This window comes from Prionailurus viverrinus, unplaced genomic scaffold, assembly GCF_022837055.1.
Source record: "Prionailurus viverrinus isolate Anna unplaced genomic scaffold, UM_Priviv_1.0 scaffold_39, whole genome shotgun sequence".
In the NCBI taxonomy this organism is placed as follows: domain Eukaryota; kingdom Metazoa; phylum Chordata; class Mammalia; order Carnivora; family Felidae; genus Prionailurus; species Prionailurus viverrinus.
In genome coordinates this window covers 1364775-1389954 of record NW_025927607.1, presented here as the reverse complement: position 1 = coordinate 1389954, position 25180 = coordinate 1364775, and positions in this window count along the sequence as shown.

Genomic DNA, 25180 nt, shown 5'->3' with positions numbered 1-25180 from the left:
TACCAGAAGGCGGGGAGATTGGGGGTCATGTTAGAGCTTGCCCGATACAGTCTGCCTTCTGGCCCTTAAAGAGTCACATCCCTCTCCCGTGGAAAACACCCTCACCCTCTTTGCAAGACTCCCCTGAGACTTCACACCCCTATCGCATCAGCTCGACACCCAGAGTCTTACCATCTGAGTCGGATGTGGGTGTGAACGAGGCTCTCGGGGTGTGCTTCTGTAAGTATGCTTCCCCTTGACCAGTAGGTCTGTGGAGCTAGAGGCCCGGGTCCTGTCCCAGTTGCGCTAACAGGCGGGACAGCTGTAGATCTTCCTGCTCAGAAAAAGTGGGACATGCAGGGCCTACGGGAGTCCCCAGTCCATAGCAATTCTGAAATTCAGCCAGGCAAATGTTGAAAGTTCCTGCATTCTGTCTCAAGCCCTGAGAATAGTTTTGCGTGTCTCTGGGCTCCTCTTTCGCCCTTCCTCTATTAAGGAAAGGCAGAAAGTGTTTGCAACTAAATAGCTTCCTCAGTCTATCTCCCGCTGGTCTGACTGATGGTGACTAATTCTTTCTTAACCTGGGTGACGGGGACACAGGCGATCATTGTCACACTCCTCAAATTTTTTGGTGTGTGTGTCTTTGATACTTCATAACAAGTGTTGCAAAAAGAAAGTTTCTTTGGTTCATGGGTAGTCAGATCAATGGAACAGGATAGAAGTCCACAAATAACCCGATGACATATGAAAATTTATTATATAATAAAGGTGACATTTCAAATGCTGGACAAGTGATTGGCTTTTTAATAAATGATGCCAAGACGTTAAATAACCATACCCCACACCATACGCACCAATACACTCCAAGCGAATTAGCAATATACGTGTAAGAAATGAAATTATACACGTTCTAGAAAACAACATCAGTGAGTTTTTCTGTGGGGAAAGCCTTTCTCATTATGACCCCTATTCCAAATGTCATGAAAGAAAAGATGAATCAAATGGAACCCATAAAAATTGGAAAGAAAAAAAAAACTCGGTACCCACTGAAAAGTACTGTATGCATTGTTAAAGAGAAAAACACACAATCCAGTAGAAATTATGTGTAATGTATATTGGAGACATGGGGCCAATTGCAGTAATGCATAAAGATTTCTTAAAGATTGAGCAGGCGGGTGGAGACAGCCACACTGGCTGTAGTGTAACGTTTCACTCTCTCCGAATCCCCCATAAGGAGCCAGAACAACGTACAGAAGCAGACAGCCATGGGTTCCATGCATGACATTTATACAACAACGAAACTGGGTCATAAGATGTTCTTAAGAGCTTCAAAATACAGGCAGATGGAAATAAACCATTGACAGTGCAGAGACTTGTGTGTTTTTGTGTCTGCAAGAAAAAGCAGAGGAAGTACCGGGATGTCTGATGGCCCCAAGAAGAGGAAACCTGGACAGCAGCCCTGGGGTTTTCACTGTTGAGCAGAGAAAATGATTTGCACATGTGCAGCAGGTGAAGCTGGGAGGGGTGGTGCCCACCCCAGTGGTGGCCGACTGCCATCGTCCTTGCCGCACGTGAAAGGGGCTGGAGCTGTCTAGACCCTGTTGACTCACAAAATGGATCCCCCCGGGTTTTCTTCCGGGGCAGGGCTCCATGCCCATGGTAAGAAAAAATATTTTGCAGAAAAAGGACAACCAAGGAAAAAGAGTGTCTAGAAGCCCCTGGGAAAGGGTCACGTGGCCAGGAAGTTGCAGAAACCCGGCTGCCATGTTTTTGAAGCACTTCACAAGCTAACAGCCGAGAGGGCTCTGTGGATGGGAAAACCAGCACAAAAACGGACAACAGCAAAGGATTGAGGGAAAACACTAGATGAGCTCTATGGGAAAAATGGAGGGAATAAGATCACAACCCATTGGAAAAGTAGGCAAAGATTTGAACGGACCAAAAAATGTGCAAGTAGACGCATGAGAAGACACGCTCGCTTTGTCCGTATGAACAACAGAACGCTGTGGTACTGTCCAACATGGACCGGGCTGGCAGAAACTCCAAAGCCTGAGGACACGCTGTGTCTCTGGCTGGGAAGAAGCAGGTGGTCCCACAGCCCGCTGGGGAGAACGACAAGGCACAGCTCCATGGAGGGTACTCCACACGACATAGCCAAACTACGTCTACAGATAACAGTGCTGGGTTCAATGGTGTCTGCTCTAGTTGATGTCCACCCAGAACCTGTCGATGTGGCCTCATTTACAAATAGGGTCTTTGAAGATGTCACTAAGTTAAGATGAGGTCATGCTGGAGTAGGGTGGGCCATAAACCCGGTATGACCGCTGTCCTTATAAGAAGAGAAGACACCCAGCCTCAGGGAGGCGTTCACATGACAAAGGAGGCAGAGGTTGGCGTGATGTTTCTAGAAGCCCAGGAATGCTAAACGTGGCCGGCCGGCAGCACCAGGAACTGGAAGAGGCCAAGAAGGATTTTCCCCTAGGATCTTCTTAGAGAGTTCGGTCCCGCCAGCACCTTGATTTTGAACTTCTAGTCTCCAGAACTGTGAGAGAATAAATTTCTGTTGTTTAAAACCACAAGGTCAGTAGAGTGCTTTGTTAGGGGAGCCCTAGGCAATGAGTACATGTACTCTTTAGCCAAATAAAGCCTCTTCTAGGAATTTACCCCGAAGACATGTATCCAATGGTACAAAAAAGAATGTGCACAATCTTATTCATTAGGGGCTTATTCGTAATTGAAAACAGCCTAAACGCTGAGATGTAGAAGATTGGTTGAACACACCATGGAACATATTCCGGCAGCTATGTGGCTCTCCGAAGGAATGGATGCTGTTAGGAGCCGTGGGAGGCTGAGTCCCAAGATAGCGCCATGAATTCCATCAGTCCCACCATGCATGCGTGGCTAACCACATCAAGAATCTGGGCTGACCTTGTGTCTTGCTTGGCCCGACGGAACACAGAAAATGTGAATTGTGCCAGTTCTTTAATAAGACTAGCAACTTCTACCTCCTTTCTTGGATATGCTGCAAAAGATTGGGAGCAGACACGGAATAAGGACAGTGCGTGCACCAATGTCTTAGAGCGGTATGATCAAGAACACAGAAATCATGGTCTCTTTAGCAACTCTAACTCCTCAGGGAAGGCAGGAAGCACCCTGACTTTCTTGGCCAGTGATGGGTGCTATGGTGAGGGGCTTTTAAAATCACCCAATGTCCTTCATTCCCACTGTCTACCACCTAAAGTGACTTTCTGAAGGGAAGTTTGGTCCCAGGAGGGGACTGGGGGGAGAAGTTTGGTCCCTCTAAGAACTGATGTTTCATTATGGGGTTTTCATGTTAGTATTTTCAAGACAACTCGGCATTTTGAGGGCTTTGGTTAGGATGTGTTACTACTCGTCTGCCCTGATCATTTTGGGATTCTACCAAGATGGTTTCTTGGACTTGCTCAGTCAGGGTCTGTGTCTCTCGCCATTTTCCCTGGTTCTGCCTGGAGGCTGTGGTGGGCATCATCGCTCACAGCCCTCCAATCTGTAAAGTACAGACACGGTGTTCTGGTCTCCCTCCCCGGAGGCCCGGAAACTTTCCATGTGATCTGAATTCCCTGAAGAGTTCGACCATTGGTGACACGATCTGGGGCAGATAGCAAACCATTGCCCCATTTGCCCAAAGGAAGAGGAGAATGTTCATATTTTTACAGGTGTAATAATTTCCTTTTAGATCGACTTGCTTTTTCTCACTGATGTTAGTTGGAGAGTGCCGAAAATCCCCAGGAAAGCCTTGTGGTAAATGACTTTCTGGAGATTCCTAGCAATTCTCGTGGCCTCCCTGGGCACATGCTGACTTACACTGATTGTCCACGTGTGGTTTCCACCTGCCTAATGGAGGGGGGAGGCCAGGATGAAGTTCTTAAATTTTAGGGTGATCGATAACATAGTTCTGATAAAACAGATGGCTTTCAATAGAATATGATACTTACTGATGTTAATTATGGAATTAGAAAACAAACAAAGTTATTCACAGAAAGTGGGTAGGCCAAAGGCAGCATGCGTGTGATTACAGGACTGTGATTTCGCTGTTTGGTTAAATACCCACCCAGTTACAGAATTTAAATGTAGATGCTCCTGTCCCAGCATCTTATACCCAAAGGGATGTTTGTAGCTGGTTGTCTAATAAGGAATTTAGTTGGCCTTTAGCCCCAGTTCCTGGGAAGTAACCTCTAGACCTTTGGAATTTCCCTAATGATGGGAGATGGGAGTGTCTTTGCAATTCTTGGGGGGAGTAAGGGGGGGCCTTGGACCACACCTGACAGTTTTTGCTGAAGAGGTGACTCATGGTACGGGAACCCTGCATATATTATGCTGACGTAGAAATAAAAGCCTGACAGTTTTTTTTAAATGTTTATTTATTTCTGAGAGAGAGAGAGAGAGAGAGAGAGAGCGAGCAGGGGAGGGGCGGAGAGATGGAGAGACACGGAATCCAAAGCAGGCTCCAGGCTCCGAGCTGTCAGCACAGAGCCCGACGTGGGGCTCGAACCCATAAACCGCGAGATCATGACCTGAGCCGAAGTCAGACGCTCAACCGACTGAGCCACCCAGGCGCTCCAGACAGTTTTTTTTTTTTTTTTTTTTTTACTGCAAGTGCCTGACTTTAGCGTTCATTGCTTCCAGCATCCATTTCCAGAGGGCTATCTACAATAAGCACGCTGCCAGCCACGTCACTAGATAAAGAGCTCACCACATCCCCATACCGAGTTCCCTTTGTTTTAGAAATCCTGCTTGAATTCAGTAACTGATCATTTGGGCCACCCTCCTGTGCTTTAAATGCCTGCTCTTATGTTCTAAATTCACTGATAAAGAGTAAGCCCACAAAACCCTAGGCCCTCACCCTTGACCCCAGTAATAGCCAAAGCCAAACCCCTCTTTCTCTACCTGCGACCTCGCCGTGTGGCCCCAGGGGTGCTGTGTAATTTCCAGGCCCTGTAAGGACTAAGCCTCTATTTTTCTTTTTTTAAACATTGCTTTAAAGTTTATTTATTTTTGAGAGAGAGAGAGAGAGAGAGAGAGAGAGACAGAGTGCAATTGGGGAAGGGACAGAGAGAGAGAGAGAGAGAGAGAGAGGGAGACACAGAATCCGAAACAGGCTCCAGGCTCTGAGCTGTCAGCACAGAGCCCAGTGCAGGGCTTGAACTCACGGACTGTGAGATCATGACCTGACCAGAGGTCGGATGCTTAACGAGCCCCTATTTTTCAACATTTCCTGCCGGTGTTGCTGCAGGGTGTCTGGCAATCATAATGAGAACCACAGGGCTTGGGCCAGATGTCGGTTAGAGAGCTGGGACTTGAGCCACGGATCACTCCCCCGTGTGTGGGGAGGGGCAGGAGCTGGATGCGGAGTCCGGTCACACAGGGGACAATTCGGTCGATTCTGAGACCCCAACAATAAGCGCTGGAGTTCCGGAGAGCTTCCCGGATTGGCGATGTTTCAGGCCTACTGTCAGTCCTCAGGGACAGGAGGGTTCTGCCTCCCCGAGGACACAGAAGCCCCGGCTCTGCTCTCCGGGTCTCTCCCGCTGGCTGGTTCTGATTTGTATCCTTTTGCTACAATGAAACGGTCACTGTAAGTATAGCGCTTTCCTGAGTTTCACGCGTCATTCTGGCGAATTATTGGACTTGACGGTGTGTGTGGGACCCCCACATCTGTAGCCAGCTGGTCTCAGTGAGGGCTGGTGTCTCGGTCTGCCCGGGCCAGGCAGGTGGAGGGCTGTGGCCTTCAGCTCGCGTTTGCAAAGCGTGGTGGCAGTGAGGAAGAGCTGGGGAAGGCAGAGTGACCACACGGACGAGGAGGGGCCGGGTCGGTGGGACAAGGTCAGATGTCTTGCGCCAGCCTCCGAATCACGCCAGGCCATGGAGGCCATGAGGCTGTGGACCAGGAGGGGCCCGTGCTTCGGGCAGGTCTCCATGTGTCTGCTCCGGGAGCCTGGCCCCCGCCTCTGCAGCTGCCCCGGGTGACCTCACAGGTCTGCGCTGGAGAGAAGGCACTGCTGGACAGTCCAGGCCCGTGGTTTTGCAGGGTTCCTGCTCCCAGGCCCGATGCCATCCAACCTCCGTGGATGCTGAGTTCTATCCATGAGCGGAGAGGGGCCCGGACCGTCTCCCTCAGGTGGCAGGTGGCTGTCCCCTCCCCGCCCTCCCTCTCCGTGCTGGGAAGCCCAGTCTCTTGATTTTCAAGTTGGGTCAATACATGCCTGTGAATTGCCTCTTGGGTAGCTAACAGAGTAGTAAACGGCAGGGAGTTGTTTCCTGACTCTGGGGGCTCCGCCCAGCCTAATGACACCAGATTCCTGTCCTAAAAGCCACTAGGGCAAAAATCAGGGATACGGTGTAGACTGCGGTAGAAAAGCTCAGTCTGTGGGAAAGGCCGGTGGAGAATGGGGGGGGGGGGGGGGACTAGGACGTTCGAGACCGTCAGGGGCTGGTGGCCAGAAAGCTGGGCTTACGAGTGTGAACGGAGAGCCGGAGCACATAGGAAATCGCCAACAGAGACAGCAGGGAGTGTGGGCCAGCAGGGGACAGAGGCAGCCTGGGATGAGGAGGCCTGGCCGCAGGCTGATTCCAGGCTGCTCTGCTGGCTCCGTTGATAACACATGTTCCTACGTGGGCTCTGCGCCCCTTAGTCATTGTGAAATGCTCACAGAGCCACACGGACTGTTCTCTGGGGAGGTGGGGTGGTTTCCCAGTAGGGCTGGTTTTTTGTTTTACTCTCTCTCTCTCTCTCTCTCTCTCTCTCTCTATCTAAGGGGGGCAGAGAGAATCTTTTATTTTTTTTTTAATGTTTATTTACTTTTGAGAGAGAGAGAGAGCATGCACGTGCGAGTCAGGGAAGGGCAGAGAGAGAGGGGGACAGAGAATCCCAAGCAGGCTCTAGGCTGTCAGTACAGAGCCTGACTTGGGGCCAGAGCCCAAGAACTGTGAGATCATGACCTGGGCCAAAGTTGAAGTCAGACGCTCAATCAACCGAGCCACTCAGGTGTCCCTGTTTTACTTTTTGAAATGTTTCTTTTATTGTAGTAAATTATGTGTGTGTATATGTATGTATATACACACACACATATACACACATATACATACGTCACATTTGCCATTTTAAAATGTACGATTCAGGGGCATTAAGCACATTCCCAATGTCTTAATCATTAACCCATAATCATTAACTGCTTCTACTTTTTCATCACCCCAGATACAAAGTCTGTAGTCCTTAAGTAATAGGTGACCCCCCTGACCCCCGTGCCCCACAGCCCCTGGAAACTTCCCATCTGCTGTCAGTGCAGCCGGAGGAGCCGTGAGAGGCAGACCTGCATGTGTACATCAGCCCCCAACAGAGAGCTCACACCCCCCCCCAACTCCACCCTCCCGGGTGAGGGGCAGATGGGGGAAGGACCGGCGTCTGGGCCAAACGGCCCTCCTCCATGCTTGCCCAGGAAGCTCCCACGTTCTGGGCCCAGATGGGAACTTGGGAAGAAAAGGACAGCCGTTCGTGTTCCCCCATATGTCTTACAACCATGCTCGTCCCGTTTCTGTATCATGTGGGACTCTGTGTTACATGTGCCAGAAATCCCAGCCGAACCGCCTCAACCAGAACGAGTTGACGGACACAGGTCATGGAGAAGTCTAGAGCGGGGCCAGTCCCAGGCAGGCGTTCTGAGCGGGTCACACGGTGTCAGCGGAGACGACCGGCTGCTCCTGGCCCAGGGGACTCTGTTTCCTGAAGGTTGGCCCACCTGCAGGCAGGCCCCCATCCCCCCACCACTCGGGACTGTAGCCGTTCTCTCAGGTTCAAGTGCAGCTGAGGGAAACCCACGGGTCCAGTGCCCACCAACAGACCAGTCACCGTGCAGGTGACATCCGGGTGAGATGCTGATTGGCTTAGGCCCGGGTCAGCCGATTCACCCTCCAGAGCCCAGGGCTTAGAGGCAGGGTGGGCTGGGTTCCCCACTGAAGTCTTGATGCAGTCACCAGAAATAGGGTGAGGGGATATGCCTGGTGATATCGAAACTGACAGATATTGATCAACGGTCGTTGAGCCCAACCTCTTAGGGTTATGGGGCTGCTCAGAGCTCATGCGTGTAAAGCACTTGCTTAGAAATGTCTGGCACACAGCAAGTTCTCGGTAAATGTTAACGGCTCTTGCCACCATTTGCTAGATGCTCCCACGGCATCGTCTAGTCCGCGCGACAGCCCAGTGAAGTGGGCGTTCTTCCCTTCTTTTTACAAATAAGGACACCAAGGCTCAGGGAGGTGATGCGCCCTGGGAAAGGTCACGCAGCCGGTGAGAGACGAAGCCAAGACATGATCCCCGAAGTCCTGGTCCAGAGCTCATGTGCTGGACGTCGGGAGCGACGCCGGGTCCGTGTACGGGGGCCGAGAGGCGATGGCAGAAGAGTCATCGGTCGTGTTTTTAAAGCGTCCCCTAATCGTATACGTCAGATCCTCTCAGGAGCCAGTTTCCACCCTGGTTTTAATATGGAAACCCTAACGTACATTTGTGTTTTAAGATGCAACTCTGAAACCCCGTGAGCATTGGCAATGCCTCCCTGTCGCTCTAAGTAGCGGCCGCCGGAAAGAGTTAATGTGACTTGCAGAGCTTTGTAGCTTACAAGGAGGAAGAAATTTATACACCGGGAAAGTAGAATTCAACGAATGATGGGAACCTGGATTAATTCCCAAATAAAGCTGTTATCATAAGAATTTATGAACAGAGGAATGAAAGACATTGGGCAGAATCTCCAGAGGCAGATATCAGACACGAAACCCAAACTTCGCAGCGCTTAACATGTTATTTATCGCATCTTCCCCTCTTTGTGGTTCGGTGCCTGGACCCCCTTCGAAACCAGTCTGCTGAGACATGACTCACCAGGTCTCCCCCTTGTTCTGCCTGCTTGGCCCACTGGTCAGATCTAAGCGGTATGTCGACCTCCTGACTACTGTCCGTGAGCAAAGCCTCAGCGAAAATGAAAAATTTAGGTCCACAGATTTGGGGCTCTTGATATACACAGATATACTCGGTATACTGATATACACAGATATACTCAGTATATCCTCAGATATACTCAGCAGCTTTCCTGCCTGATGGGAGACATCTTACTGGAGCTGACAGGGGCCTTCAAGGGAGCTCGGCCCTGACCAGCCCCCTAGGGTCTCACGCTGTCCTCCACCTGCAGGGTCACCATCTACAAATCGCTCACACGGCCACCCCCACACTGCTTTTTCTGGCATAGCTCTTATTTCACGCAAAGCCTTTTAAAAATCGTAATCGGGGATCTGCTAGGCTCACTCCTTTGCCCCCATCTTTACTCTGGCCCCAGGCCCATGAAAACAAGATCCTTTACCATCCCCTGTTGCCCAGAATCTGATATTCCCATGGTGAGAGGGTGAGCTGACTGGGAGCAGACCTCACGTTGGGTGGGAACTGTCTGTGGGTGAACGGGAGCACGACAGAGCTTTGAGGGCAACGGCCAGAGCGACTCAGAGCAGCGAACTGAGAAAGAACACATCTGCCTTCCATAAAATAGTGACCGGGGAGGACGGGCTGGTTATCTGAGATTCCAAAGAGCTGGACTCGAGTGATAATTCTGAGGACCAAGAACCAGAAGGCTTGGTGCCTCTGTGCGCCCAGGGCTGAGTCTCAGAGCCACCGGCCCTCCAGAGGGACCATTTTGTTAATCCCACTTGCTGTCTAGAAGCTGGGAACTGATCCCAGATGGCAACCAGCAAGAAAATGGGGATGTCAGCCCTACAACCACAAGGAACTGAATTCCGCCAATGCTTGAGTGAGCAGGACGTGGGTCCCTCCCCGCCCCCCGCCCCCCGCCCCCTGCCAACCCCCCAGAGGCTCCAGAAAGGAGTGCAGCCTGCCATGCTTACTTTTACGGTGAGGCCGGAACTGAACTTCTGACCCACAGAACATCAGATTATCCATGTGTGTTTGAAACCACCAAGTTTATGGTAACTCGTGACAGCAACAGTAGAAAACTGACACTGGGTAAAGAGGTGCCCGATGGGGCGCCTGTTGTGACAGGGCTCTTGGCAGAGTGTGACAGAACAGTTTGCAGGTGAGACGCGGGTCACCAGCCATGGTGCTCAGTGAAGGACAGGACGTTTCGCCCATGGCTGTGGGGGGCACTCCTGGCCGCTGTGTGGAGAGGACCGACGGAGCCTGGCATACTTGGGCCTTCCAGACTTTGTCTGGAACGTTCTCCCAGAACAACCAGTGGCCGTGGCAAATGGGCGAGCTGCCCCATGGCTCCGTGAGCAGAGGCGTCAGTGACGAGAGCCCACGTGAGACAATCCAGGACACCCCAATATAACTGAGGGGGGCGGGTCTTGGCAGGGACGCTGGGTGCTGCTTTCATTGGAGGGGAGTTACAAGCCAGTAGAACCTAAGTATCTATGACAGAGTGAAAAGTCTTTCCCAGGCTGATCAGGTCCAGGGAAATTCAAGATAAGGACCCCCGAGCCTCAGTTTCCTCATCTGTAAAAAAGGGGGCAGTAATAGCCTCCCCAAAGTGTTGTTGGGGATGAGTTAGGCAAGATGAGTCCAGTGCGCATCTGGGCTCGAATGACGGTGACCCCTCAGTCCTTCCTCCTCTCTCTCATGTTCTCCAACTCTGCTTCCTTCTGCCGTGACACCACCACAGTACGACACCCGTGGGCCTCAGCTCTTCCCGGAGCTTATAACATCTTTGGTGTCCTGTCGGAAGCCATGGCAGCCTCCTGAGCTGGTATCAGAAGTCACCTTTGCCGGGCACCTTGCCGCCCCCAGCCTGCAGGATGGGTCTGGATGAGGAAGGGCTGGGAGCTGAGAGGAACAGGGGGGTGTCCTGGTGGGTGGTGCTTTCCAGCCAATATAGGCTTGTGTTGGGGATAGGGTGGGTGTGCACCCTGGAGGCATTAGGTTGCCCTTCCGTCTGAATTCCAGAAGTGGGAGGAGCCTGCTGCGTGGGTCTGAGGTGCCTCTGAGCCCTCCGGGAGGTGGAGGAAGGCTAGGTGCACTTGTGCAGGTGGGGCAGGTGGGACCCCAGTACCCAAGCCTGGGCGAGGGCACTTGGTGTTCTTGCGGGAATGCAAAAGACAGACCGCAAGGTGGCGCTCACCACAAAAGGATTCTAGGACCAGTGAAAGCTTCCCGGGGAATTTTCTCTCTCCGTTCATTTGTGATTTTCAAAACACAGCAATATGAACAAAAGAAATCTGAGATGTTCCCGGGCATTCGTTCCTTCCTCTTTTCCAATGTTTCCAGCTGGGGTGGACCACCTGATCCTGTGTTACCCCACGGTCTAGTCCGGGACAGCGGGCACGGACTCCTGGGAGCACCAGCAAGAAAATCCCCATCCGTCAAAGTGATCTGCTAGCGTGAAAGAAGGTACAAACACCCTGCCAGAGGTGACTTCCTAGATGCATAAGCTGTGTTACTCCCCAGAGCACCAAAAAGGGGGCAAAATCAGGGAGCCGGGCAGACCAGCCTTCGTTCGGAATGTGGTCTGAAGGTTTTCGCTTAATCTAGAAACTCTAGGGGTAGGGAGGCATTTGGTTTTATGCAAAATTACTCTGTTTAGAGCATTACTATTCAGGGCGCAGTGCATTGCCGTGGGGCATGGAGTGAGGCCGGAAAGCCACCCAACAACAGAGACCGAGGAACCCCGACTTTGGAAATTAGGGAACAAGTGTGTTTTGTTTCCTCGTGGAAAATCACAGGAAAAGCAGGTTGTCACAGAATGTTTCCCTCTTATTCGAATCTGGATGCATTCTTGTGTGTGTGTGTGTACAAATGCAACGTTAATTTCAAGTTCTGAGATAGCCTCCCCGAATTCTGCCTGCATTTCACGGTCGCGGGGAGACCGCTGGGCGTCGTGCGTAAGGTCCAGCCTGCCCGTTTCAACAAGCCCGTGGCGAAGACACTTTATTCTCAGGACTGTCCAGTCTGGGTACCAGACGATATGGTCAGTCAGAGGACGCAGCCCCTGGTCTTCTGTCTTGACAGACCTGTCTTGCTCAGTCATCGGTTGGGGCCGTCCACAGGAAACGTGGCCTTGGTGCAAGCGGTTAGCGGACAATAAGCCAGAGAAGTTCACCTGCAACAGGGAAAGGAAGAGAAACACGGGCACTTCTACGAAAGGAATTCTCTTAGCAGTGAAATCTGCCGAAGCGAACATATGTGCATCTTGGTGGATATATATATCATTTTAATATGAAGTCTGTTTCAACCCTAAACAATGGAGAGATGGATTTATATGTATCCAAAAATGAGCTTTATGCATCTGCTAAATAGACAATATTGAAAACACCCAATGGCATGGCATAATGTTCTGAAATGAAAATAGCGGGTGAAAAACGGCACATTTAAACAGTAATGATAGGTTTGATTAACGCTTCACCAGTGGCTGTCTCTGCACAGTGGGAGTATAGATAAAGTTTTTAATTTTTATTCTTTTTAAAAATTTTTTTAATTTTTTTTTTTTTTGAGAGGCAGAGTACGAGCAGGGAAGGGGCAGAGAGAGAGAGGGAGACACAGAATCGGAAGCAGGCTCCAGGCTCCGAGCTGTCGGCACAGCTTAACTGGACTGAGCCACCCAGGCGCCCCTATTCTTTCTTTCTTTCTTTTTTTTTTTTTTTTTTTTTTTAAATTTTTTTTTTTTCAACGTTTTATTTATTTTGGGGACAGAGAGAGACAGAGCATGAACGGGGGAGGGGCAGAGAGAGAGGGAGACACAGAATCGGAAACAGGCTCCAGGCTCCGAGCCATCAGCCCAGAGCCCGACGCGGGGCTCGAACTCACGCGAGATCACGCGAGATCTCGCGAGATCGTGAACTCACGGACCGCGAGATCGTGACCTGGCTGAAGTCGGACGCTTAACCGACTGCGCCACCCAGGCGCCCCTTTCTTTCTTTCTTTAAAAATAAATTTGGTTTATTCTTTATTTGAAAATGAATTTTGAAAGCACCAGCTGGGGGTAAGGCTCTCGGAATGCTCTTCTCATCGTGGTGTAGTAGGGCCAACGCTGCCGGGCAGGGGACCCTCTCTTCACATCCTGAAGCTTCCGCTGTGCTCACATAGACAAGTTCCCCCATCTCCCCCCGCCCTGAGCTGGGGACTCCCCTCTGCCCCTGCTGTAGGCGACGGACATGGGCAGAGCTGTGAGTATGACCCTATCTCCCCGGGGTGGGGGGAGTGAAAAGTGTCAGGAACCCAGAGGCATGCCTCCCTGAGCTGACAGCCCTCACCAGACCCCTCTCCATGGGGGGTGGACTTGACTTCCTGTGACCTCGCTCTGAGTCTGCTGGGCTGTGCCTCCAGCCCGGCTTGCAGTAAGCCCCTCTGTGCCCCAAACCTCCAGGAGTCCCTTCCCTCTGCGGGCGAGCAGCCTGCAAGGCACGCGGGTCCTACTCCATGGCTCAGCACGGATGCACTGGGCCTCCCCACCGGTGTCATTAAGGAAGCCGTGTCCTTGGACCCATAACAGCTAGGCGTGCGACCCCCAGGACTAAATTCTTCTCCTGTCACGTGACAACAATGAGGTTCTATAAGCACAGACCCTAATCTGTTAACTACTCTTTTGGGTTATAATATGATCTCCTGGCCAATTACCTGGATTTTTGGGAAATAAATCATTTCATCTCTAAAGTTTTAGGCCCCTTTCTTTTCTGACTCTGGTGGAGAAAACTTGGCAAGAAGCAAACCTTGGCTGGCCATGTTCCTTCCTCCCGTGTCATTGTGGCCAATGTCACGTGCCCATGCTCACATAGTAACAGCTAGTTTCTCCCCCTGTGATTTTGCTGCTTAATGAGATGGATATAGTATGTCTTAATTAGAGGTCTGGCCTCATTTTGACAGTCGTTTGAACTCTATATGGTCCACGACTTTTACATATTCCAGTGCTATCTTTATTTGTGGAAAAGTGAAAGATCGCCTTCACAAACAGCCACGGGAAGCAAGCTATCTACCCCACGCGAGGAGAAGGCCTAGCCACACGTATTCCAGACTCCCGAGGGATCCAGAGAGCAGCGAGTGGTGTCTTTGTGCAATCCCTTCCTGGTCTGCACCACAGCAAGGTGGAGAGGGAAGCCAGTCCACGCTGGCTCTCACTCGTCCTTCAAAATGATGCCTGGCCCCGTTAGTCCTGATTGAATTTTGAGGCTGAGCATATTTTTGCATCTAATTGGTTTCAGACGTAAATCAGGGACATGACTCACTATCAGGAATTCTTGAGGGCAGACCCTCAGGCCCCTCCCCACCCCGTCTTGGGCTTCCTTTTCCAACATCTGTGGGAACCCCTTTGCCTCGATCTTTCCTGTGAAGTATTTTGAAGATCCTCATGTATTAACCCCTTAACTCCCTCCCCCTCAAGTTCTCATTTCCTCTTGTAGGGAAGAACCCGTGGTCTTTTGCAAAACTCCCTTTCCTTCGTGGGTGTGTTGCCCTGTGGGCCAAGGGCAGGGCCGGAACCCGTGTTAGCATTCAGTATGATACATGCTAGTTTTCCCCCTGTTTTCTCTTCGATGGTCTGCTGGGGGTACAAGTAAACACACAGGATGCCCCGTTAAATTTGAATTTCAGATAAGCAATGCGTACATTTTTGTAGAACTATGTAGCAAATATTGCACGAGGTGTGGGTATCCTTAAAAAAAAATTATTCGCTGTTCATCCAAAATTCGAATTTGACCGGGATTCCGTATTTACGTCGGCAGCCACACCCTTAGAATGTTCCCCACTCTTTCCTGTTCTGCTGTACCTCACAGAGCCTACATCCCCTCACATTCTGCATAGGTTTGGCGGACAGCAGGTCAGAAAGAAAGAACCAGACTACAGGTCCTCTCTCTTTTTCTGGTTGAGTTTCCGGTCACCACTGAGCTTTTCCATGGCTTTATGTAAGCAGTTTCCTGTATTATATTTCCTCTGTTTGAAATACCTGGAGTGTTTTCTGTTTTCCTGATGAGACCTTGATGGAGAAGCATATTTGCTGTTCATGCTTCGAGTTTCTCTGAGCAACCTGCCCTTTCTTCCTTCTGTCTTCCCTCTTTCCTTCTCCGCTCTTCTTTTCTCAATGGCTTTCGGCTGTACAGACGATCCGTTGTGAGCCATAGAACAGTGATTTGTCACTAGGATTAAAGTGCCACAGTTGCTTTGCTGTAAAAATGGAAGTAGAGACCGGGCTACCTGTAAGATAACATCACTATCACTCACCTGCTCTCTGGTCTGTTATCAGAAGAATGCAGTTAGAGCTCTCAAGGAGGGAAGAAGCCAGACGAGAGCTAGTCTGCTAAAACCCGTTCGCACCGTGGGATGGGCACCTGCTAAGTCTGTCATGAAAGAGAAAAAAGGCTGAGATGTCCTCCTGTAGAGCAATGAAAGACAGCTTCATAGCTTCCAAACTTTGGTTTGTATTTCTTTCTTGATCGTTGTGAGGTCTGGTCCTCATGCATCCATGATGACAAAATAAAGTCACATTTCAACAGATGATAAGACGTTAGTGTCATGGGAGATCCTGAACAGTTTAATTATGGAAAGCAGTGTCCTCAAATTATTTCCAGGTTACCCTGACAGGTGTCTGAGGGAGCTGGCCCCTGTGCTCAGGAATGGGCCTCGCCATCTTCAGTGTGGTCTCCGGGTCCTGCTTCCGTTCAGCTGCGGCTGTCCTGTGTCCCCATAGACCATTGCCCCTCCCCCGGCCCCTGTTGGGCCCTGCTGTGGATGTCAATGCTGTCTAGACTCCATGGTCTGCTTCAACTATGCAATGAGCTTGTCTTTAATTTCCAAAGCAAAGCAGAGAACAGGTGGTAACTTAAAAAAATTTTTCTTAGGTTCATTTATTTTGAGAGAGAGAGAGAGAACAAGTGGGGAGGGGGAGGGAGAAGGAGAGACAGAATCCCAAAGAGGCTCCACACCATCAGTGCAGAGCTGGATGTGGGGCTCGAACTCATGAACCCTAAGATTGTGACCGGAGCTGAGATCAAGAGTTGGATGCCTAATCACCTGAGCCACCCGGGTGCCCCCAGGTGTGGAAATTTGGGGGATAAAGGAAGAGAAAAATATCACAAGAAATGCTCAGAGGTGCTCAGAGCCCCCCAGCTGGGCTCTCTCTGCCTTTGAGGGCAAGCCAACTGTCTGAAGCGTCCACAAAGAGATGCCACAGTTCCTCATTTTCTATCCCCAGAACCTGTTCTTGTTACATTTGGCAGTGGGACACCTCTCTCTCTTCCAGGACAAAACCTTTTTTTCCATAAGAAAACACTTCGAGGGGTGCCTGGGTGGCTCAGTCGGTTGAGCATCTGACTTCAGCTCAGGTCATGATCTCGCAGTTCGTGAGTTCAAGCCCCGCATCCGGCTCTGTGCTGACAGCTTAGAGCCTGGAGCCTGCTTCGGATTCTCTGTCTCCCTCTCACTGACCCTCCCCTGCTAGAGCTCTGTCTATGTCTCTCTCTCTCTCTCTCTCTCTCTCTCTCTCTCAAAAGTAAACATAAAAAGGGGCGCCTGGGTGGCTCAGTCAGTTAAGCGTCCAACTTCGGCTCAGGTCGTGATCTCACGGTCCGTGAGTTCAAGCCCCGTGTTGGGCTCTGGGCTGACAGCTTGGAGCCTGGAGCCTGCTTCGGATTCTGTGTCTCCCTCTATCTCTGTTCCTCCCCTCCTTGAGCTCTGTCTATCTCTCTCTCAAAAAATAAATAAACATTAAAAAAAAAAAAAGAAAAAAGAGAACACTGTGTGATGCACTTTTAGAACTGCTTACTATTAGAAACCTCTCTAACACTCAGCCAGAGCAGTGATCTTTTTGGAGCTCTAGTACCTTGGATATTTCCTCGTTGGAAGAGGGCCTTCTTCCCTCAGGAAACCACCTCTGTGAGCTTTTTAATTATGCAAATGTGAGCAAAAAACAGTGAGCCTCAAAGGCAAACTCAAATATCTATTCTTGACAGTAGAAACTACTAACAACCTACACGATAGGTATTTTAAATCAGAAAATGATCTGATGGTATATAAAAAATACAGTTCATTGATAAATATCTTTTTAACCAACCCTTAGATTGAAGTAATGCTAATCCACTAACATTTTACATGTTTGTTTCCTATTTCCTATTTTTATTTATTTTTAATTTTTTAATGTTTATTTTATTTATTTTGAGAGAAAAAGAGAGAGAGCGAGAGAGGGGCAAAAATACAGGGAGAGGGAGAGGGAGAGAACCCCAAGCAGGGTCTGAGCTGCCCGCACAGAGCCTGATGCAGGGCTTGAACCCATGAACCATGAGATCACGACCTGAGCCGAGATCAAGAGTCAGACACTTGAGCCACCCGGACGCCCCCATATTTCCAATTAAAAAAAAAAAAAGGCATCGTAGATGAAGTTCAAGCCCTCTGTTCATTATCTCTTGGTTCTGTTTTTCAAGTCTTTCTCCACTCAGGCGTCACCAGCCTCACGCTGATTTGGGTTTTTCCTATCCATACCTTCATGCTTTCGGTGTGTAAATTCAATATATAGGATAACTTTGTATATTTTTGAACTCTGCAGAAGGTGTCAGACAGATGATTCTCCAAATTTAATTTTTTAAATCAAGGTTGTTTCAAGATTGATGTTAATGTGCAAGATCTAATTATTAATCTCGCTCATGTCTTAAAATGGTGATATTGCCTTTCATCAAACGAGTTTGCTCTAGCTGTCAAGATGACATAATACAGATTGGATTTGCTTTTCTGCCTCAGACAACCAAAAAAGCAGACAAAATATATGAAATGATGATTTTCAAGTCACTGGACATCAGGCAGTGGAGGACAGTGATGCTGTGAGATAGTGAATCAGTAACTGCCCATTTTCCTGCCCCGAGAGAGTTTCCAGGCTATTGTACAAGGTGGTAGGGGGACAATCCAGCAGAGCCTGGTGACCCCCTGAGTTGAGAAGAGATGAGGGTCCAGGGAAATCATGGTGGCTGGAGCTTACAGGACAGGGAATCACACAGGGGAGAGCTTCCCAGGGAGAAAACTCGAGATGGAGATGTGCCCAGCGTCGCTCCCATGGATTCAGCAGAATACAGATTTGCATACCCACTGAGGAAAGCTCTCCGGTCTGGGGAAAAAAATCCCCCAAAGGATGTGATGAGGTATAACCGTGCTCTTCGTCCATGTGAGAATTTTGCCCAGATGTGCACCGATGGGGGAGTTGTTGGATCGTGGGCTCATGGGCAACTACTTCTGTTCTGCTTGTGCCGCTAAGGTGCCCACCAGGTGGCTGGAGAACCACCATGAGCACCGGTCTTCGTCAGATTTCAATGCTTGCTTTTCTTTTTTTTTTTTTTTAATTTTTTTTTAACGTTTATTTTTGAGACACAGAGAGACAGAGCATGAACGGGGGAGGGGCAGAGAGAGAGAGGGAGACACAGAATCGGAAACAGGCTCCAGGCTCTGAGCCATCAGCCCAGAGCCTGACGCGGGGCTCGAACTCACAGACCGCGAGATCGTGACCTGGCTGAAGTCGGACGCTTAACCGACTGAGCCACCCAGGCGCCCCCAATGCTTGCTTTTCTAATGAGTCTGGATGTTCTATTCTGTTGCGTTGATCTGTTTGTTCTGGTCCCGATATAATGCTCTTTAAATTACATAGCTTATAACAAACTTCAATATCTATTGGACTAATCCTCTGCCTTAGTTTTTCAATGCTGCTGTAGCAAAGAACCACAACGTAGGGACTTATACAACAGAAATTTACTTCCTCACAGACCTGGGGGCTGGAAGCCCCAACTCAAGGTGTCGCCAAGGATGGTTTCCTCTGAAGACCGGAGGGGACGATCTGTCCCAGGTGTTGCCTCTCCTTGGCTTCTGGGTGGCTCTGTTCTCCCCGTGTTTCCCCATCTTCCCTCTCTGTACATGTCTGCGTCCAAATACCCTCTTCTTGTGAGGACACCAGTCATGCTGGATTGGGGCCCACCCCACTGACCTCATTTTAACAGTCATCTCTGCAGAGACCCGATCTCTGAATACAGCCATGCCTGGAGGTGTCGGGGAGCAGGACTGCAGCCTGTGAGCTTTGAGAGGGACACAATCCAACTCCGATATCCTGTCTCCTACTTCGTCATCAAAACAGAATTCTAGAACCAGTGTCTTGAGTTCCACAAGGACAAGGCCAGCGGGACTTTGGTGGGTTTGTGTGGCACTGACTTTGGCAGAAATGACGTGTTGGTGACACTGAACCTCCTCTTTCACAAATGTTATGACATATTACAAAATGTCTATAATATCTACCCTTTATTCAAGCCTGTCTTATGTCCCCCAGGAGAGTTTAAAGTTTACTCCTAACGGCCAAGCATCATCTCTCTTCCCTGGCTTGCTGCCACGGTCCCTGCCCCGGCCCAGAGTCAGCCCAGCCTTTCTTTACCCGGCAGCCCGTGTGTGCAAGCTGCCGGCTCCCGTGTGACTGTCTCCACACGTCTCGAACCATCCACCACTTCCAACCCTGTGTCTAGACCCTCGAGGTTTCTCAGGCACCCCGTGCCGTCACACACCACCATTCTTTCCCCCTGTTATTCCCAGTTAGACTCAGTGCAGGCACCGCCCTCCCCCAACCCCCCTCCCCCTGCAGGAATCCAACCTTGGCCCAGACCCCTGACCACCTGCAGACCGAGCTGGGGGGCCCTACTCTTCGTCCTTCCGGCCACAGTGGAGGTGAGGTGCCACAGTGCTCCATAAATGTCTCGAGGATGGAGACGTGTTCATGGAAGCTCTTTGAGAACTCGGGCTGCATCCATGCAAACTTGGAAACCTCCAGACAGTAGCCCAGTTTGGCCTAGAGGCAGTTTTAACAAATAGTGATGGCACGAACGAATACGATAAAGCAGAAAGGCGATCTACTCATTTTCCATAGGTGATGTTTCCTTTTTAGAGACTGCCAGCTAGGACCCCTTCTCAGGATTAGCAGACCTGGGAAGTCAAAGGGCGACAGGAAAAGTGGGGAGGTAAACATCAGTTTAGGGAAAATCAGGTTGGCCGTGAGAGCTGACAACTCCTCCCGCTTCTTTTATTTATTTTTTTTATTTTTTAACTTTTAAATTAAATTAAATTAATTAACTAATTAATTAAAATTTTTTTTTGAGAGACAGAGAGAGACAGAGCATGAGCAGGGGAGGGGCAGAGAGAGAGGGAGACACAGAATCCGAATCAGGCTCCAGGCCCGGAGCTGTTGGCACAGAGCCCAATGCGAGGCTCGAACTCACAGACCGTGAGATCACGACCTAAGCCAAAGTCGGATATTCAACTGACTGAGCTACCTGGGGGGCCCCTAACTCCTCCCACTTCTTAACCACACCTCATTCTAATAGCCAGAACATTGGAGAATGGAAAGTGCTGGATAAACGTCACCGGGGTCTGTTGCCATCACAGAGTTTTCTTCGGGTGTTGAAGACAGCCCTCAGGACCATGGGCACGTCCCAGAGCTGCACCCTTGAGGTCACAAACAACTGTGTGGAATGAAGCCAGGGGTGTCCCCTCGAGGCCCGGGCCTGGCAGGTACCCTCTCTCCACTTGAGCCTTGGAGCATTTTCTCTCTTTCCAAATCCTTGGGCGAGGAAGCGTCTCACTCTGGTCCTTGGGTACCGGCTTGCCTTCACGAGGGGGACTCCGTGTCTGTGCCGGGCCTTTGCTCTGAAATCAGTGAGCCCACTGACGGTTTCAAAACACCCCCAAGGCCACACGGTAAAGGTGACTCTTCAAATATGTTTTAAGTTCCTGGCTTTTGATGGCTTTTATCTTCTCAAAAGTAAGTCAGAGCTTCCGACAGGACTGTGAGGACAGTTGAGTACGTGTGAGGATGTCAGTGAGCTGGGGACACACTGGCAGGCTTCTCACCAAGCACTTTTCTCTCCTGTCACCCACGCTGGGGCCTTTCTTCCCCCCACGGGTGTGCGAATGTGGTGGGGCTGCCCAACCATCCATGTCCATGAACTATCCATGTCTGGGAGACATTCTCCAGTCAACCATGGGCGACCTCGCTCTCCTCTCTCATTCACTCCGGGAGGATGCTGTTCCCCAGGGACTCTGGGAAAACACTGGCCCCCAGGGATGTGCCATTGTCATTTTGGGGGGTAGGATGACATAGCCCCACTATCCCCTTGCGCAGCAGAGGTGTCCCCCTTTGTCTTTGCTTGGAATGCCGCTGGGCTCAAGTGTGGCACTCAGGAGATTGTTCCAGTGGGGGGTAGAATATTCTAGAAAATCACCTTGCATTATATTCGTGGTGGGTTTCTGCTCTTTGCCTGCTTGCCCACATCTTGTGGTGGTAACGGTCTCCTCGCTTTCTTTTAAGAAGCTACCCTGTGCCTAATCCCTGATGTTTGGGTGGGGCTCCCAACCAAGGCTTCTCCCCAAATAGCTCCTCCAGGGCCATGCATGGGGACTGAGAAACGTCACTCCCCTTGTTGTAAAGAACTTCTCATCACCCTCCATATGGTGGGTGCTTAGCCACTATTGGTAGTTTTAATCAGTCCATGCAAATATTTTAATGATGGGAACCCCCCCCCCCCGCGCCGTTGTTAACTTCTTGTGGTAAACTTTAGCAATCTGATATCCTTGAGAATGTATTATTTCACCTAAGAGAAATTGCCAGAGAATTGAACCCTAATTTTTACGAACAAAACTTTTAACATCATACTCTTCCGTGGGGCTTTGAAATATAACATTTTAAACAGAACATAGAGGAAACAAAATGAACTTAACCTTATTTTAAGAGTCAGAATCATCCTTCTGCGAATCTGTCACTGCTCAGTGTTGTAACGTTATATTATGCACCAAAGTGGGTGGGCCAGAGAGCTCTGGTTGACATTCCCTGGAGTGCTTTTCTTCGTGCTTCCAAAACTTCTTTGTCTTTCCAGCAGCAATGGACCTCTCTTGCCACAGACAGTATTTCCTTTCTCATAGGCTTCTGTGTGCTTCCGGGAGATCAGGTATGTTTGAGTCAACACAGAGGGAGAGGTAGTGATGTCAGGTGGGGAAGTGGAGCCCAGGTGATCACCGAAACCCCAGGTGTCAGTTCAGTGACTGAATACGTAAATGAAGGAGGGCATGACATCGAAGGGACAGACCTCCCTGGGGTTTTCAAGCTTCATTGTACAAGTTTCCTTTCCATAAGCTACCCAAATTGTACATGTTTTCGCGCATTGGCCTCTTGATAACATCATTCAACTATTGAACACTGAAAAAATCCTAGGAGCACTGCCTATCAACTGTCAAATTTCTTTGGCAAAATGTATTGAGCCAAAATTCTTAAAAAAAAAAAAAAAACTTCAAGCATTTACTTAAATTCTAGTTAGTTGACATGGAGCGTAAAATTGGTTTCGGGTGTAGAATTCAGTGATTCATCCCTCTCCTATAGCGCTCAGGGCTCATCACAGCAAGTACCCTCCTTATAAACCCATTGGCCATTTAGCCCATCAACACTGTGACTTGGATCATGTCTTTTAAGTAACAGGTTACTCGTGTTGGATTTTTAGATTTTGGGTTTGCTTACATCTTCTTGGAAAGGGTCTAAACACGCCCTAGGAAACAGAACGTGTGCAGTCGTATGATGCCTAGGAGTAGGGATGCTTATTTGATACGAGCATGAGGTAAACATCGGATTCTGGCACGCCAGGGCCAGGCTTCCCTGCTGCCCTCCACGTCCTGGCTTATGTTACCCCTATCCTCTCTAAGGAAGCGACACCCATTATCTCCTTCCTTGCCATTCAGGCTGCTTTTCTTTGACGTCAAAGATTCCTCTGTGATTTCTTTTCTTGGCTCTGCTGCTCACAGTGGAATATGTGGACTCAGCAGCAGTGGAATCTAAAGTCATTAAATATTCTAAATTCCCCGTTGGGCATACGCAGCGACGTTTAACAAGCACTATACTTCCTGTATCTTTGTAAAAGAAAGGGACCTTTGAAAAGATTACAAACTTCAAAGCAATGAGGTCATCCAGTCATAGTCCAAACGTTTGCATTTGCACGATTACAGCGGCAGAAAGGAAACATCCAGGAGATGTTTTGAGGTGAAATTGAATAAATATATGCCACTTAAAAAATAAATACTTGAAGTCACTACTGTGCTGTTGGACTAATTACTCTACAACCTCCGCTAGATCAACAGAGGGGGACGCATGTCACATGCCGTCATTTGGAACATCTCCAACCGCTTCCATGGCATTCCGTTGGGTAGTTGGTGCTGTGCTCTAGGCTTTAGGAAAATGCACCATCTGTTGTTGCATGACCTAAATTATCTACTAGGTCAACGCTTACTGAACACTATCATATTGACTTAACGTCTGTGGGGTCCACACTGTCCAGACATTCTCTTCTAGACATATCCCAAAGTGGTTCTTTGATTGGAAAAGTAGAAATAAAGACATTAATTAAAAGAAACTCAATTGCACTGTAGGTGGCCGTGTACATGGAGGGATTTAATCAATAGTCAACTTCTAAACAGAGAGCCTGAGTGGGGTTCTGCCTGGGACCCCCGGAAATGCCTCCAGCCTCTCCTGGATCAAAGACTCCGGGGATTCTCCTTCTTGTTCCAGTGTCATTCTCGAGACCAGCCGAACACGGATAATGGGCTATTACCAAGGGCTTTATGTACATCTCATTTACTTCTTAATCCAGCTCAGACGTTTGTGTTCTTTAAAAAATTTTTTAATGTTTGTTTATTTTGGAGAGAGATAGAGACAGAGTGCAAGCAGAGAAGGGGCAGAGAGAGAGGGAAACCCAGAATCCAAAGCAGGCTCCAGGCTCCGAGCTGGCAGCACAGAGCCTGACTCGGGGCTCGAATCCACAAACCGCGAGATCATGACCTGACTCGAAGTCGGTCATGTGTTTGGAGAGATTAACCCAACACGTGGCTCAGAGATGTCGGATGGCACCCATGGCATTCCTGCTTAGAACTGGGAACCGGGCCCGGTGCCTGGTCCCCCGGAAGAGGCGTGCGAGTGGGTGAGTGAGTGCTAACAGTCACGGCGGTACAGGGAGTAAGGGGTTATACCCTAATCGTGTTTATGAGGCGACTGAGGTCTGAAGAAGACAGGTTCTGTGCTCAGTACTGGAGCTGCACCAAGGCCAGGGCTTCAGGACCACAGAGTCATACGGGCTTGGCCACCACCGTTTCCAGCCCCCTCCTCTGCTCTGAATCTGCATTGTCTTCTTCTCGGGTCTGGAGTCACCGTCGCTGATTACGGGAACTCAACACCACGAAGGTCACGTCAAAGCAGTAATTCTCAAGCAAGGCAGCATCCTGTGGATAGTACTTGGAAAGGGGTGAATGCTAAAAAATTTTTTTAGTTACATTATATTTCAGTGTGAACGAGAGAAACTGTTACTGGAAAATATAAGTAAGCCGTTTACCTGGAGGGTGAAGCCCGTTTTGCTCATGGTTATTATTACCTAAGATGGGAATACACTATTTAAATTTTCAAATGAGTCAAGTCAGAGGAAACATTAAGGAATTAAGACAGCTGTTTGCAGGGACAAGGCAAACATCATCAGGTGTCAGAAACACTGCCCGATGTTATGCAGGGTTCACCCCACATGCGAAGCGTTCTCTTTGATCTGTCCTCCCCCTTCTCCAAACGTCTTCTACCCACTTCAGGCCATGTTAAAAGTCTTCTCACATGGAGGGCGACACCCCTTTTGGAATGGGAAAAATGGCTGTTTTAGCTGTGTGACAATAGTAAGGCTTACTTCTCTGTCTCATGGGGAAACTCTAGACTTGCCAGGGGAAGAGTCTGCTTTGAGAGGTGGGTGCCATTTGCAAAAGAGCCCCCCTTACCCCTAAAAAAGCAACTCTCGTGGCACCTGGGTGGCTCAGTTGGTTGAGCGTCCAACTTCGGCTCAGGTCATGATCTCATGGTTGGTGGGTTTGAGCTCCACATCGGGCTCTGTGCTGACGGCTCGGAGCCTGGAGCCCGTTTCAGATTCTGTGTCTCCCTCTCTCTCTGCCCCTTCCCCACTCATACTCTGTCTCTCTCTGTCTCTCACAAATGAATAAACTTAAAAAAAATTAAAAAAGAAGTAACTCTCTGTCATCTTCTTTGCTTTCTTTGCAAAACATTCCCGCTGTCCTAAAATGGAAGGGATAAGAGGGAGTTTCTTCCCCTGCAGCGGGGAAGGGAGATTACTGCTTGTAGTGGAGTTGAGAGCCAGGTCCGAGAAGGGG